The sequence below is a fragment of the Ochotona princeps genome, chromosome 6 (genome assembly GCF_030435755.1).
Source record: "Ochotona princeps isolate mOchPri1 chromosome 6, mOchPri1.hap1, whole genome shotgun sequence".
Lineage (NCBI taxonomy): Eukaryota > Metazoa > Chordata > Mammalia > Lagomorpha > Ochotonidae > Ochotona > Ochotona princeps.
This window is the reverse complement of record NC_080837.1, coordinates 78172502-78188085: the sequence shown is the minus strand read 5'-3', so window position 1 is coordinate 78188085 and position 15584 is coordinate 78172502. Positions and strand designations below refer to the sequence as shown.

The following is a 15584-nucleotide window of genomic DNA, read 5'->3' as shown; positions in this document are numbered from 1 at the left end:
GCATCATTTCTGGAATGGGCTGCTTTATTCCTGTGATGGATGGAGAGCCAGCCAGGGAGCTGCCAGCCAGCTGGCTGGGTCCTCTGAGCAGAGGACAGCTGCTAGTAAATGCCTCTCTGCCCGATGCTGATCCCAGTAATTTCTTCCTTGCTTTGTTCTGCCTCACCTGAAGCCTCAGTTCAAGCTTCTTTTCTAAATACAGTCTTGCTCAAAGTGAATAGCAATAAAGAACAACTTGACGCTACTTCTCCCTTTGGGTAGAATCAAAGGCTTTGCTGTGTCAGCCCTCTGCCACCTCTGTACTGGGTTACAGTGGGCCATGGCACCAGCCTTTCTGAGCTTACTCACTTTTGAGTAGCTTGGTCAGAAAATTCTGTAGCAGTGATGGAAATCTTCTGATAAATATATTTAAAGATATTTCTGTTGTCTCTGCAGTTTCACATCAGCATGGAGTATCAGCCATTTTCTTTCACTGACTGTGCAAGAGTATGTTTCTGTGTGTTCATCCTGTATCTTTCACACAGTCCCATCACCCTGTGAGTGCTGCCAGAGCTTTGGAGGGGACAGAGACACAAGATTTCCTGGGCTGCAGCGTGGTCCAGGTGGTATGGGCATGTGATTGTGCCTATCAGTGATTGCCAGTGCAGTAGAGTTTATATCTTTGCCACATATCTTAGGCTCTCCAAGAAGTCAGCCCAAGTCAGAGGTTTCAGCACACCAGTTTGGGAAAGTGCATCAGGGCAGAAAGCGAAGCCAATGGGGGATGTGCTAAAATATAAACTGCTGTTGTGGGTGCTTGGAGCTCATTTGCACTGGTGACCTCTGGGAGACTTGATCTGTGCTGAAGAAATTGGGGTGTGTGTCTGCCAGCTGCCTGCAGTTCCAGATTGAGAGCTACCTTCAGAGAATCAGCGTGCAGTTCTGTGCTGAGAACGTTGTAGCCAGAGTCTTGAATGAGGTTGCAGTGCTTGGAGGGGGTGGCTGGGCATGGCCATGAGAAGGGTGATTGTCCAATCCTTTTTGCCACACATAACTGCAGGTCCTGTCTTGGCTTCAGACAGGGAGCATGGCAGCTTGGTAAGGGAAGAAGAGTGTCTTTAGGTTCATGGAGGATATTCTCAGAGAGAGCACAGCAGAGCAGGCAGGTGGCTGAAGGGGCTCCCAGGCCTGTCTGCCGACGAGTAGCACCTGCTCCACTGGGAGTTGTGATATCACCTGGGTCCACACGAGGAATGGGATCTTAGAGGCTGAACCTGTTGGTTCTGTGTTGTCACAGTTCCTGAGATAGTGAACTGGACTTGGAGCATGGGAGATGAGGCCACTATTGAAAGATTGTTAGGAAAAGTTCTTGGATGTGGCAGAAATGTCCAGATGAGCAAAGGTAGTTCTGCTGCTGCTGTTGACCTCAAAGGAGCCGGGGTGGGGGAAGGGATTGCTGCTCCGCTCCAGCATGCACATTTTCGAATGTGCAGACCTAATCTAGTGGGAGGCTGCCTCAAAATAAGGTGTGTTAGCAAGAGTGGTGAGAAGCAGCCTGCTTTTAAGAACAAGATGGAGCCCACAAACTGTGTGTGCATCTCTGGAGTCATTCTGCAGATGATCCAGCTCAGCTGCCTGTCTCATCCCAGCCACAGGGACTGTTTGTTTTTCATTTGTCCATTTGCTCAGCCAATATTTAGTGTAGACGCCACCACTGTTGTCACACACTGTTCTAAGTGAGGGTGCAGTAGGGATTAAACCAGACCAAAATCCCTCCAGGAAGAGAAAGATAGAAGGGAACAAGAGAGAACATATACCAGGTAATAACAGGTGCTCTAAGGAAACAGTGCAGGGCAAGAGGAGAGTGAGGGCCCAGCCAGAGAAGTGCAAGGTGAGAGTCATGGAGTGAAAGGAAGGTGGTGAAGAGTTGAGCTTTATGGCATCAGGAAGGCTGTGTTCCTGGCAGAAAGGGCAGCAGGTATGACGTGCCTGTCAGGACTGCTTGAGAAAGACTTGGAAAGAGGAGAAAAAGTAGAACCTGGTATCCTGTGGAATGCTGGGTATTGCCAGGTGCGTTTTCTTGGTGACCTATAGTGGTCCTCCAACTAATTTTAAACTGTGACCTCCAGAAAACATGTAGATAAGGAAATAAATTTGTTTCTTAACTATGGTCTTTGGCATGTGCTCATTTTATCCAAGTATGGCTATGTCCTGACCTTACCTTTAAAAAAACACAAAGCCCCTCATTGATTGTTCCAGAACAGGAACCAGTCAATGAAACCTGTCCCAGGAATAGAAGGGAGAGAGAACTGCAGGGGCTGGGGGAGGGGTGGGTAGGTCAGCAATTGGAGAGAGGGCAAGAGACAGGCAGGGGAAGGGGATCCAGTGTTAGGTGTCTTGGTTTTGCAGCTGGAAGACTCTGATCTTTTGAATAGAATTTTTGTTTCTTTTTTGCTTTGGATAATAATAATATATCTCATTTGTATTCTTCTTCTGACTTGCTATCAACTGATTCCCATCAGAATAACCAGCAGTTATTCACTGTTCTCTGCTTGAGCACTGCTTCCAGCTTATGCTAGAGACATGTTTTGGTTCATTATTTTCTCTGGCCTCTCTGTAACATGGAGAGAAGCAGGGGAAGAGGTGAGTGTCTATGATCATCAGCCACCATGAGCTCCCTGCTACAACAGAGCATGCTGTCACCTGCTGACCATCAGCACTGCCTGCCTCACTCCGGGCTATGTGCACTGGGCTCATGTCGAAGGATGCAGCTCTGAGCTGGAGTTTCCTTTTTCCTAGACCTCATGAAGCCATCTGGAACCTGTGTTCCGAGAGGCTTAGCTGTTGGCCCAAGGTCACCCTACTGGGTCTGCCTGACCCTAGAAAACTGTGCTTGCTGACTGGCCCATGTCTGGTCACCTCTGCAACATGCTCCTTTGTTATGTTCCACATTTGAAAGTGCAGTAGTTCCTCTTTCTCTTCTTCTGAACTGCCTCCATATTCAGCCCTCTGTGTTATTCGGCCTGCTTCAACTATTTTCCTTGCTTCTGTGGAAGAGGTCAATCTGTCTCTTCTGGTGCCGCTCTGGGATTTCCGTGCTGTCACTTTTGACAGTTTTCCCTCAACTTCTGACATGCACCTTCGCTTTGATTGAATTCCTTGCCAGCCACAGCAGGTCACAGAGCACTCCCCTGGTGGAGCGTGGAATGACAGAATCCAGCCACAGTGCAGGAGTGTGATCAGAATTCAGATAGAGGCCCAACTGCTGAGGGGAGCAGAGTTTTCTGGGGCCAACCTAACAGCTGAGATGACCACAGGGCCAGGCTTTCTGCTTGGGCACAGTGCCTGGCAGCCGGGCCAAGAAGCAGCTCCCTGCCCAGGTTCCCTGTGGGCCAATAGACCATGCAGAATGGCCTTGGAGACAAGCCTGCTGATCATCATGGCAGTGAACAGAGGGCCACCAAGATTGTAGGGGCCTGTGTAATAAATATGTGCGGCAGGAATTCATTGGGCAGTTCAGTCATCATCATGAGACACCTCAAACCTCTCCAAGCCTGGCTGTGGGAGTTCCTGCCAGCCAGGGCTGCTTACAAGCAAGGAACATGCAGGAAGGTGTTGTCACAGGGACAAGGTGTTAGAGGACACCTCTACTTCTGAGCATGTCCACTAGATTGTTCAAAGCCTGGAGAATCCGAGGCTGTGGGCCATGGCTGTGGGACAGGTGCAGCTGTGCCTCAGGTCTTCAGTCCAGGAGTATATTCTAAGGACCTACTGTGTAAGATGTGGTACCCTTTGCCATTCACTGGCCCCCAAAGATGCACTGAGAGTAATCAGTCATCATTGTCATTTTACTGTGATTTGGTCTTGTGGCCATCAGGGATTTGACCTATTACTCTCCCTCCATCACCATTAAGGGAACTCTGTCTGAGATGCAGCAGGTTGTGCAAGGCCCATACCTGAGGTCCAGATCCTCATGCTTTCTCCAAACCTTGACAACCTCTTGGGTGAGAGACTGGGATGAGCCCACTGCAGAGCAGATTGGGTGTCAGGAACAACACATCTTAGATCCAGAAGAAGGAGCTCAGCCGGGCCAGCGTGAGAAGCTGGTCACCATGGACAGAGGTCACATGGTGGCTTGTCTGGGATTTTTGGTCCTCCTTTCTGCCTGGGGTCCTGGCATCACTATTCTCACTTTTTTTTTTAAAGATTTATTCATTTTATTACAGCCAGATATACACAGAGGAGGAGAGACAGAGAGGAAGATCTTCCATCCGATGTTTCACTCCCCAAGTGAGCTGCAATGGGCCGGTATGCGCCGATCCGATGCCGGGAACCTGGAACCTCCTCCAGGTCTCCCACGCGGGTGCAGTGTCCCAAAGCATTGGGCCGTCCTTGACTGCTTTCCCAGGCCACAAGCAGGGAGCTGGATGGGAAGTGGAGCTGCCGGGATTAGAACCGGTGCCCATATGGGATCCCGGGGCTTTCAAGGCGAGGACTTTAGCCGCTAGGCCACGCCGCTGGGCCCTATTCTCACTTTTAAGACTGACCTGGTTTAGCCAGAAATTCATGTGATTGCCTGGCATGAGGACCAAACCTTTTGAATAAATAAATAAATCTTTTAAAAAGTCTTTCAAACCACTAGATGCAAAATGAGAAACACAAAAATGCATAAAATACAAGAACAGAAAAGTACAGAGCAGTTGAAGTGCAGGAACCCACTTGGACACAGAGTTGATATGGATGCTGTTTTAAAATAATGGCATTTGCGATTCAGCAGAAGCATTCTTTTTTTGGAATCTAATGATGGAAATTTCTGGAAGGGAGAATTCCATAAATACTCTTTCCAGGGCTGTTCATTGCTAGGAACAGAGATGGAGAAGGCCACTTGGTGCTGCAGGCGTGTGTGCCCCTAGAAGCCATTGTTCTCACAAAAGCCTTTGCTGCCCCTCCCCCTCCTCTATTAAGTAGAGAAGTCCTTATCATTAGCTGTTCAGAGTCATGTCACGTTTTGCTGGGTGCTCACTTGTGCATACATGAATAAAAATTTGTTTTCTCTTCTTAATCTCTCTTTTGTCAGATTAATTCACAGGCCTCCATTACAGCTAAAATGGTAGAGGAAAAGCATTTCCTCAATATAAGAAAGTGTTATTAAAAAATAATAGCAGAAATAAGCTAGAACAATCCCTAATCACAAGAATTCAAGTGAACATAAATCCCAGCAGTTCCAAAGCAAAAATATACTTCAATGTTTGGTTTAGCAAATCAGAATCCAATCATAGGGTATATATAGAAGGTAGATTTTAATCAGAATTATCCAGAAGGTTGGAAATAAGGGGCTTAAAAAAGATTTGTCTGCAAAATTACCATAAAAAGAAACCAAACAGCAATATACTTACTCAACAAATATAGACTAAAATATTTATATATAAGCATATATATATATATATATTTTATATGAGGGGAAAGTGAGTATTTTACACTATTTAAAACAAACATCTTTGAGAAGACAAAAAGGTCTTGCACGATTATGTGACACGGTGCATCTTCAACATATGATAACATTTATACAGACGGGGGCCAGAATTTTGGTGCAACAGGTTAAGCCATGAATTTCAATGCCAGTGTCCCATACTGGAGAGCCAATTCAAGTCCTGGATGCTCTGTTTCTAATATAACTCTTTGATAGTACACCTGGGAAAGCAGTGGACTGTGGCCCAAGTAATTGGGACCCTGTGACCCACATGGGAGATCTCAGTGGGGTTCTGGGGTCCTGGTTTTGGCCTGGGCTATCCCAAGTCATTGTGGCCATTTGAAGAGTGAACCAGAAGATAGATGATCTCTCTCTCTCTCTCTCTCTCTCTCTCTCTCTCTCTCTCTCTCTCTCTCTCTTTCAAATACGTAAAAAAAATAGTGTTAGTTCCTTTGGAGGAAGAGACACAGAACTTACTTGCTGTCTCTGCTTTCTTGACCATGTAAAGAAACAGTGAAAAATGTGCATCTACGGCCAGGAGGTAGCCATCCCAAGTCAGTGAATCTGCCAACACTTTATAGCCTTGTATTCCCAGTCTCCAAAACTGAGAAAGAAGTGCTGACAGCCTGAACCAATACAACAGCAGTCACAGCTCTCAAGTGGGACACCATGTGAGCAAATTGAACATTTAAACATTGCAGGAGAAGAGGCAACCCTGTCATTTCTTATAATCACTCCACTGACAATTTCTAAACTAATAAGAGGTTTGGTTAAGCAAAGAAGACAAGATAATAGCTGAGTTAGAAGTCAATGAGTAATAGTGAAGTAAAATAGAAAGTATCTCATTTATACTTAAGGTAATAACCATAAAATACCAAGAAATAAATCTGGTAACAAATGTACCAGACAATTGAAAGGAAAACTGAACATTTATGCAAGCACCAAAAAGAGTAGAACAGCCCAGGACAGTGTGGGTATTCCTCCCAGCACTGGTTCTGCAGCCGCCAGTATGCTGGAAGGTAGACAGGAGCTGCCCTGGGATTGCTGTCCTAGGTTCTGGGATCAGAGCTCTGGAGTCACTCTACCGCATGGCCAGCTAGAAGATACTCTTCTCTGAAGTTCTTTGTGTCCCAGATTGGAGATAATCACAAGGGAATATTGGGATGAGCTTTGGGAATACTTGGCTTCTTGACAGTTTCTTAGGTTCATTGAAGTTCTGCATTCCTCTTTGACTCTGTAGCCATGATTGTCTGACTTCTGCAATGCCTAAAAGGCTTCCTAGGACTTGTCACCTTGGAATCTCCATCTTTGTCTACCCTGGTGTCTCATACAGCAGATGTGGAGTAAAAAAACTCAGAAGTCAGCTTTGGGTGGTGTTTGACTTTCAAGCCTTGAACAGGACTCTGCCCTGCTGGCACAGCTTTTGTTAGGTGGAAACTATGAGCAATTTGGTAGCTGGAAGTCAGCAATTTCATCCAGTATATTCACCCCAATTACATTCTTGTCTCCCACCTGCTGTCCAGAGAAAGCCATCTGAATGATGAATGGTGCTGTCACCAGTGGAGGATTATGGGAAAAGAATAGCTGGGAATTTGATTTTAGATCTATGCCTCCTACATCTGGCATTTACCTAGTTTGTACTTCTCACATTTCCTAGAGAAACATTTATTTCGAAGGCTAGGCAACATTAGAGAATCATTACAGAATTCCCAGTTCATTTTGTAGTCTATAGGAAAATGTGACTAAGCACAATGTAATATGGGCTGCATTTTATAGGCTTCCAGGTGGTGCCTGTAAATGCTTTAGCTGTGAACCAGTTACGTGTTCTGCATCTACTGGTATGTTCATGGCTTACCAGATATCTGTGGCAGATAGCTGCTGGGTTTGAAGGCTGTAGTTGACATTGTCACATTATTTTTAATCTTGACTTTGTTGAACTCCACCTGTTTTATTATGAAAGCTTCAGATTGAAGGCCAGGCAAAGAGAGAAACTTTCCTATTTCACCAGACAAGATCACGTGCCATCACACATTGAAATTGTTGTACCAGTGCCCAGTGTAATGGCTCAGTGGCTCAATCTGTGCCTTGCATGTACTGAGTCCTGTGTTGGCACCAGTTTGTGTCCTGGCTGCTTAACTTCCCATCTATCTCCCTCCTTTGGGCCTGGGAAAGCAGTAGAGGATGGCCCAAAACCTCAGGACCCTGTACTTGTGTGGGAGATCTGCAAGAATCTCTTGGCTTTGGACCAGCTCAGCTCCAGCCATTCCAACTACTTGGGGAAAAAACCGGCAGATTGAAGGTCTTTCTGTCTGTCCTTGCTTCTCTCTGTACATCTGCCTTTCCAATAAAAATAAATAATAAAAATATTGTTGATCGCGCCTCAGCCTTTTGGCTAAGATCAAGTGTAGTATCTGTTCTCATCAGTTAAACATTATTGTTGAAATTTTTGTCCATGCTTAATCAGCTAAATATATTTTTAGATATACATCGAGATTTCCTAACCTGGAAATTTTTAATGTTATTTTCCAAAAACTTTAACTTTTTGTTTACTAGTAATAACAATATCAGTAAATTTCATACCATGATGCTTTTTTGGAACAATAAATATTAAAATAACACATAAGTTAGCTCTAGGCTGTCTGTTAAAGAAGTATGTGAATCATAACTAGATTTTATCTTTACATTTTAGTTTGGTCTCTAAGATTCCCCATTACAAATATGCAAATATTCTAAAATCTGAGAGAATTAAATTCAAATTCCTCTGGTCCCAATGGGAGAAGGCCAACCTGTATCTTTGAGTAAGTCTACTTAATACAGTTGTTAAATTATATGAACACATAATATTATTGCATTTTTTATGCAATACAGTGAAATATTTCAACATACATACTAGGTGTGAGCTCATCAAACAGAGAACTAGCCTTTGCTTTTCCTTGTTTTATGAATCTACTAGCTCCTTCATCCACGTTCTCCCTATAGGATGTAACACAGCTGCCCCAGTGTGCTGAGGAATGGTGAAACTTATTTACTTGTGTATTTTTATGCCGATTCTACAGTCTTCCTCTGTCCTCCTCTCCCCATCCTTCCCATTGTTGTAACCAGTATTCTAAGTTCAAAACAACTTGTTTTCTTAATGTCACATATGAGAGAGAAATGGAGTATTTGGCACTCTGCATCTGGATTTTTTCACATAATGTTATGTCTTCCAGTTGCATCCATTTTGCTGTTTCAGTGCTGAGGCTTCATTCTCACTGTGTATGAGTAATAGCCATTGTATGCATGTACCAGATTTGCTTATGTATGCACATGTAGGTTGGCTCTAGTGGCTTGGTTCCTGGGAGTAATGTTGTAACCACTGTGGGAGTGCAGGCATCTCGCTCATGTTCTCATCTCATTTCTAAAGGAGATACTCCCACAAGCTGGATAACGGGGCTGAGTGGTAGGTTTATTTTTGTTGTGTTGAGGAAACCTCCATACTATTCTCTGTAATGCAGTGAGATTGTACTAAAATTGTGATCTTTTGTATTTCCCTCATGGCAATGATACTGAGTATTTTATTGGCCACTTGTATTTCTTCTATTCAGATTCTTTGCCTGTTTCTTGACTGGATTGTTTGTGTTTTTTATGGTTGAGTTTTTGAGTTCTGTGTCAAGATTCAGTTGGCTGGAGATGTGTATATTCACCATTGGTCAGAAGCATAGTCTGCAAATAGTTTTCAGTTGTTTGCTTCTTCATTCTTTATTTTTTTTTCCTTCTCTCTGAAGAAGATTCTTAGTTTGATACAAACTCATCTGTTCTTTTTTTTTAATTTTAAAGGCTGATTTATTTAAAAGGTGGAATTAGAAAAATCTTTCATTTGCTGATTTTCTACACAAATTACCACAATAGCCAGAACTAAGCCAGGCTGAAACCAGAAACCTGGAGCTCCATCTGGGTATCCCATTTGGGTTACAGGGCCCAAGAATTTAGAACATATTTCTCAGGTATGTTGACAGAGAGGAGCTGGGTTGGAAGTGTAGCAGCTGAGACTTAATGATGTTCATTTGGGATTCAGGAGCTGCAGATGGAAGCTTAACCTACTGTGCCAGAATATTGCCCCTATTTATCTTTTGATTTTTTAATTTTGCTTCAGAGAAAGTCCAAATATCTCTGAATGGAGCTAATATGACTGTATATAGATATATCCAGATTCCATTAGGAGAACATTAAAACTGATTAAAAAAATTTTGAGCAAAGTTGCAGGGTACATAGTTAAGCAAAAATCACTGGTTTTTTAAAATTTATTTTTATTAGAAAGTCAGATTTACAGAGAGAGAAGAGACAGAGAAAAAGATCTATCAAGTGACCGCAATGGCTGGAGCGGAGCTGATACAAAACCTGGAGCCAGGAGCTTCTTCGGGGTTTCCCACATGGTTGGGTACGGGATCTGAAGGCTTTGGGTCATCCTCTATTGCTTTCACAGGCAACATGCAGAGAGCTGGATGGGAAGTGGAACAGCCAGGATTAGAAACAGCACCCATATGGGGTCCCAGCATATGCAAGGGGAGGCTTTTAGCCACTGGGCTACTGTGCCTGTTCTGTCTGTGGTGTTTTATGCATCAGCAACATACTTGCTGAGAAAGACATTATAAGAGCAATCCCATTCATAATTGCTACCAAGATGCTGTGGAAGGGCTGACATGGTGGGTGGTACAGTGGTTGAAACCACAGCTTATGACAGTATCATCCCACAAAGGACTGCCACATTGAGTCCCAGCTGCTACTTTTATGACCCAGCTTCCTGCTAAAGCACCTGAGAAAGCAGTAACAGAAGGTGACCCAGGTGCTTGGGTCACAGTCACCCACATGAGAGACTCCAATTCAAGTTTCTCGATCCTACGTTCAACCTAAGCTTGCCCTGGGTTTGTGGAGGAGTGAAGCAATACATGGAAAATCTCTTTCTCTTTCTCACTGCTTTCTTCCCTCCTTCTCTTTTTCTATCCTTCTCCCTGCCACCCTCACTTCTTTCCTCCCTGCCTTCCTGCCTCTTTCTCTGTCACTCTGCTTTTCAGGTACATAAAATAAATCTTTAAAATACCTTGAAACAAATCTAACCAAGGATGTGAGAGGTCTCAACAATCAAAATCATGAAGCGTTAATGAATTGTACTGAGCAAGACATACATTCAAAATGAGAAGACCTTCCTGTCTGTGGACTGGAAGAATTTAGTATTAAAATGTCCATATTCCCAAAGGTGGTCCACAGATTAAATGTCATTCCTATCAGAATACCCTAAGTCTAGAAGTGTTTCCTCTGTGTTTTATTGTAGTGGTTTCACATTTTCTGGTCTTGTAGTTAGGTGCTTGATTTACATTTTATTGATTTTTATGTAGGGTGAGAGATAGGCATAACATTTACATCTTCTGCATATGGACATCTGGTTTTCCTGGAATCATTTGTTGAAAAGATTATTCTATTATTGATGCCTTTGTCAAGATTCAGTTGGCTGAGATGTGGATTATTTTCTGAGATCTTTGTTTTGGTCCCTTAGTCTCTGTGTATTTTTGTGCCTCTACTGCTGGTTTCATTACAATAACTGTCATACATATAGAAATGAGGTATTTTGATGCCTCCACCTTTGTTCTTTATTCTTTAAGATTGACTTGGCCATTTAGGGGATTTAGGTTTCCAACTAAATTTTTATGATTATTTTGTTCTTCCATAGTTTGTATTTTCATCCTCTTAGAAAGCTCTTTCATAGAGTAAAAGTAGTTCTTTTTTTTTTTCAATTTTAGCAAAGTCCAGAATATCAAATTTTACTTTGGACTGTATTTTTGTATTTAGTCTGAGAACTCATTCTAGGGCCCGGCGCAATAGATAGCCTAGCGGCTCAAGTCCTCACTTGAATGTGCCGGGATCCCATATGGGTGTTGGTTCTAATCCTGGCAGCACTGCTTCCCATCCAGCTCCCTGCTCATAGCCTGGGAAAACAGTTGAGGAGGCCCCAAAGCTCCAGGCTCCTAGCTTCAGATTGGCTCAGCTCCGGCCGTTGTGGCCACTTGGGGAGTGAACCAGCAGACAGAAGATCTACGTCTCTGTCTCTTCTCCTCCCTGTATATCTGCCTTTCCAATAAAAATAAATAAATAAATAAATCTAAAAATAGAACAACTCAATCTAGACCTAAGTCCTAAATGTTTCTTCTTCTTCTTTTTTTTTTTTTTTTTTAGCAATTTTGTAGTTTTGGTTCTTATTTTAAGCCTGTGAATTATTCTGAATTAATTATTATGTGATATCTGAAGTTATGCTAAGGTCTATGTATTTTTAAGAAATTCGTTTTCATTTTACTTGAAAATAGAGATAAGAGATCCAGAGAGAGAGAAACACAGACACAGGTTTTCCATGTGCTGGTTCATTCTCTAAAAGCCCCAACAACCAAGGTTGGGGCAAGCCGAAACCGGGGACCCCTGTTCCATTTGCGTCTGTCACATGAAGGTCACAGACCCAAGCTTTGAACCATCATCTGCTGCCTTCCAGTGTGTATATCATGGAAGCAGGACTTCATACCAGATACTCTGACATGGGATGTGGGCATCTCAACTGGGAGATTAACCCACTGAACCATAGTGCCCTCCCAAGCTGGTTCAAGCTTTTAGCAACTGTAAATAGTGTTATGTTTGTTACTCATATAGATGTAATTGTTTGTGCAATGATTTGGTTGTACTTACGAGTTCTTTTTGTTTCTGTTTCTGGAGATTCCTTAGAATTTATTATTAGACCTTTCTTTTTGTCACCTGCAAATAGGGGAATTTTTCTTTCTGTCAGGTCCCCATGCCTTTTTGGTGAGGGCTTCCAGTATCACACCTCATAAGAGAATTGAAACTTGACGTTGTGGTTTGTTTCTGAGTATGGAGGAAACAATCACTGTTTCATTGTCAATAAAGATGCTAATGACAGGACTATATATGTTTATGTATTTTACATTTTGTGTATTTCACTATACAAATCAAGGAGCATGGTGATACTTCCCCACCTACACTACCTTCCACCCATATTCCCCTCTATCCTCCTCCTCCTTTAATACATTCTCTCTTTATAAATTTTTACAATGACATACTTTCAGTTTACTTCACAGTCATAGGCTTAATTGTTCATTAGGCAAAGAATTCAACAAATGTCAAGTAGAAAAATTACTGTTCCTCAAGAGTGTAGACAAAGGTTGTAAGTATTAATCAGGTCTCAAAATGCCAAGTTTGCGCCTATGAATTACATTTTTTGGACATTGTGTATTAGTTACCACAGACCAGGGAAAGCATATGATATTTATCATTTTAATCTTGAGTCTCATTTAACTAAACCTAATGTTGTATCTGCAAAGTTGTGAAGGATAGGATTTCATTTTTTATGGCTGAGTAGTATTCCACAGTGTGGATAAAACATAATTCTCTTTATCCATTTATGAGCTCATGAATATCTAGATTGACTCCATACTTAACCTATTTCTGTAAACATAGGGACTACAGATAACTCTCTTGCGTGCTGATTTCATTGCATTTGGGTAAATTTGTCAGTAGTGGAATGACTGGTTATGGTAGATCTATTTTTAAGTCTCTGAGGAATAGCTCTGCTGCCGTCCATAATGGTTGTACTAGTTTACAGTGGATTACTATAACTTTTTAAAAATTTCAGATAATAGCCATTCTAACCAGGCTGTGGTAAAACCTCACTATAGATTTATTTGCAGTTCTCTGGTGACTGGAGAGCATCTTTTCATGTTTCTGTTGGTCATTTGTATGTCATGCTTTGAAAAAATGCCTGTTCATGGCCTTTCCCCATTTCTTTTTTTTTTTCTTTTTTTTTTTAATTATTTATTATTTAACTTCAGTAATTACATTGTATTATGTGACACAGTTACATAGATACTTGGGTTCTCCCCACCCCTCCCCAAACCCTCCCACCATGGTGGATTCCTCCACCCTATTGCATAACCACAGCTCAAGTTCAGTTGAGATTTCCCCATTGCAAGCGTATACCAAACATAGAGTCCAGCATCCCATTGTCCCGTCAAGTTCAACGGCTTCTTAGGTATACCCTCTCTGGTCCGATGACAGAGCCAGCAGAGCATCATCCCAGTCAATCGAAAGCTCCAACATACCATCAGCAAAAATTTACATCATTATGGAATTAATTGACATAGTAATGAGTAACCAATATGTTAAAAGTAAATGCGGGTTCCCAGCCACCTTCTGTGACCACCTCACCTATACTTCAATTTTAGTTTATACACAACATATAACATTCAAAACATAACATGTTATACATAACATCATATCATCTTAAATTAAGGCAAACATGTGGTATTTAACCTTTTGGGATTGGCTCATTTCCCTTAGCATTATGGTTTCCAAAAATCAACAGCCATAGTGTATGCGAACAGCCCCAAGATGGAAAAAGACTTAACCAGCAAGATACCATTCAAAATAACAGAGAAAAGTATGAAATATCTGGGAATAAATCTAACCAAAAATGTAGAAGACTTATTTGAAGAAAACTACAATCTGCTTAAAAAAGAAATTAAACAAGACCTCAAAAGATGGAGTAATATCCCATGCTCCTGGATAGGTAAAATCAATATCATTTCTTAACTGGATTGTTTTGTTGTAGTTTCTTGAGTTCATTGCATAGTTTGAAAATATTTTTCCCATTCTGTTGGTTGCTTTTCACTGAGTTGACAGTTTCCTTTGTAGCACTTGCAATCCCATTTGTTTACTTTTGCTTTAATTGCCTATGCTTCTGAAGTTTTTTCTATAAAGTCTTTGTTCCTTACTTTTGCCTATGTCTTGTGGAGTTTGCCAAAATAGTTCTATTGCTATCCAACCACAGATTTAGATACTTGATCCATGTAGAAATGATTTTTGTATGAGGGGTAAGTTCAGTTTCTTGTTTCATACTCTGCATATGTAGATAAAGTTTTTGCAGCACAATTTGTTGAGAAGACTGTCCTTTCTCCCTCGAATGGTTTCAGTTTGTTTGCCAAAAATTACTTGCTTATAGATACGTGGATTAATTTCTATGGAGCAGATTTCTGTTCTGCTCCATTAATACACATCTGTTTTTATGCTTGTACCATGCTGTTTTGAGTTTTGAAACTAAGAATTCCATTTGCTTAATTGTTTTAGTATTTTTCAGCTGTTTTATATTCTCCTGGTTGAGTTTTTGTATCCTTTTCAATGACCTGGTGGGCTTCAGCTGAGTGATAAGTTTATGTGTGAAGTTGGTTACAGCATTCCCTTATCTTCTTTGTGATGTCTGCACCCTCTGCAGTAAGATACTAAGATTTACCGCTGGTATTGCCTTAGTTTTATCGATCTTTTCAAAGAAGCAGACTTGTTGTGTTGATTTTTCCCCCTACTATTTTTTTCTCTTTTAAATTTTATTGTTTCTCTTTGTTATTTCTTCCTTATGTGTTTTTAGAGACTTCTTTTCTTTCCTCTACCTACTTGAGGTGAGGAGGTACCATGGATTACAGTTTTGAAACTGTTTTTTCTGTTGCGCTACGATAAATTTCCTTCTCAGTACTTTACCTGCATCACACACAAGCTGATATATCACATTTTTATTTTCATTCAGTTCAATGTATTTCTTTAGTTTCCTTAAGACTTCCTCTTTGATTCATGAATTATTTACACATTGGTGTTTAGTTACCAAGTATTTGGATGTTTTCCTGTTAACTGGTTGTTATTCATGTTTAGTTTGCTTCTTCTCTGGGTAAATATAATTCCCGTGGTTTTCATTTTTAAACTTGATTCAGGTTTGTCTTGTGAATCAGCATATGGTGTTCTTTAGTATATGCTCTATGATTGCTGTAAGAATTCATTGTTGCTGTTGTTGGTAGCCTGTTTCTAAAAAGCCAATTAGACCCTCTTGGTTGATGGTATGTGAAGTTGTTCTGTATCTTTCTTGACTTTCTGTCTAGGTGTCCTGTCATCAAATATTGAGAGAAGAATCTTGAAGTCTCCAAATATAATTGTGCATCTGTTTGTTTCTGTTTTTCATTTTCATTGGTTTTGGGGTCACATATTTTGCAGCTTTCTTGTTTGGCATAGTGTTTATGATTGCTGTGTCTACTTGGTGGACTGAGCCTTTATGATTATGTAA

The 15584-nt window shown here is 41.5% G+C and overlaps 1 protein-coding gene and 1 pseudogene across 1 annotated transcript in view; both read left to right on the top strand.

Moving 5' to 3' along the window:
- LOC101518087 (neuronal acetylcholine receptor subunit alpha-7) overlaps positions 1 to 15584 on the top strand; it is a 106912-nt gene that overhangs the window by 67516 nt on the left and 23812 nt on the right. The window lies entirely within an intron of this gene.
- Positions 7822 to 7948, top strand: LOC118759389 (U2 spliceosomal RNA; annotated as a pseudogene).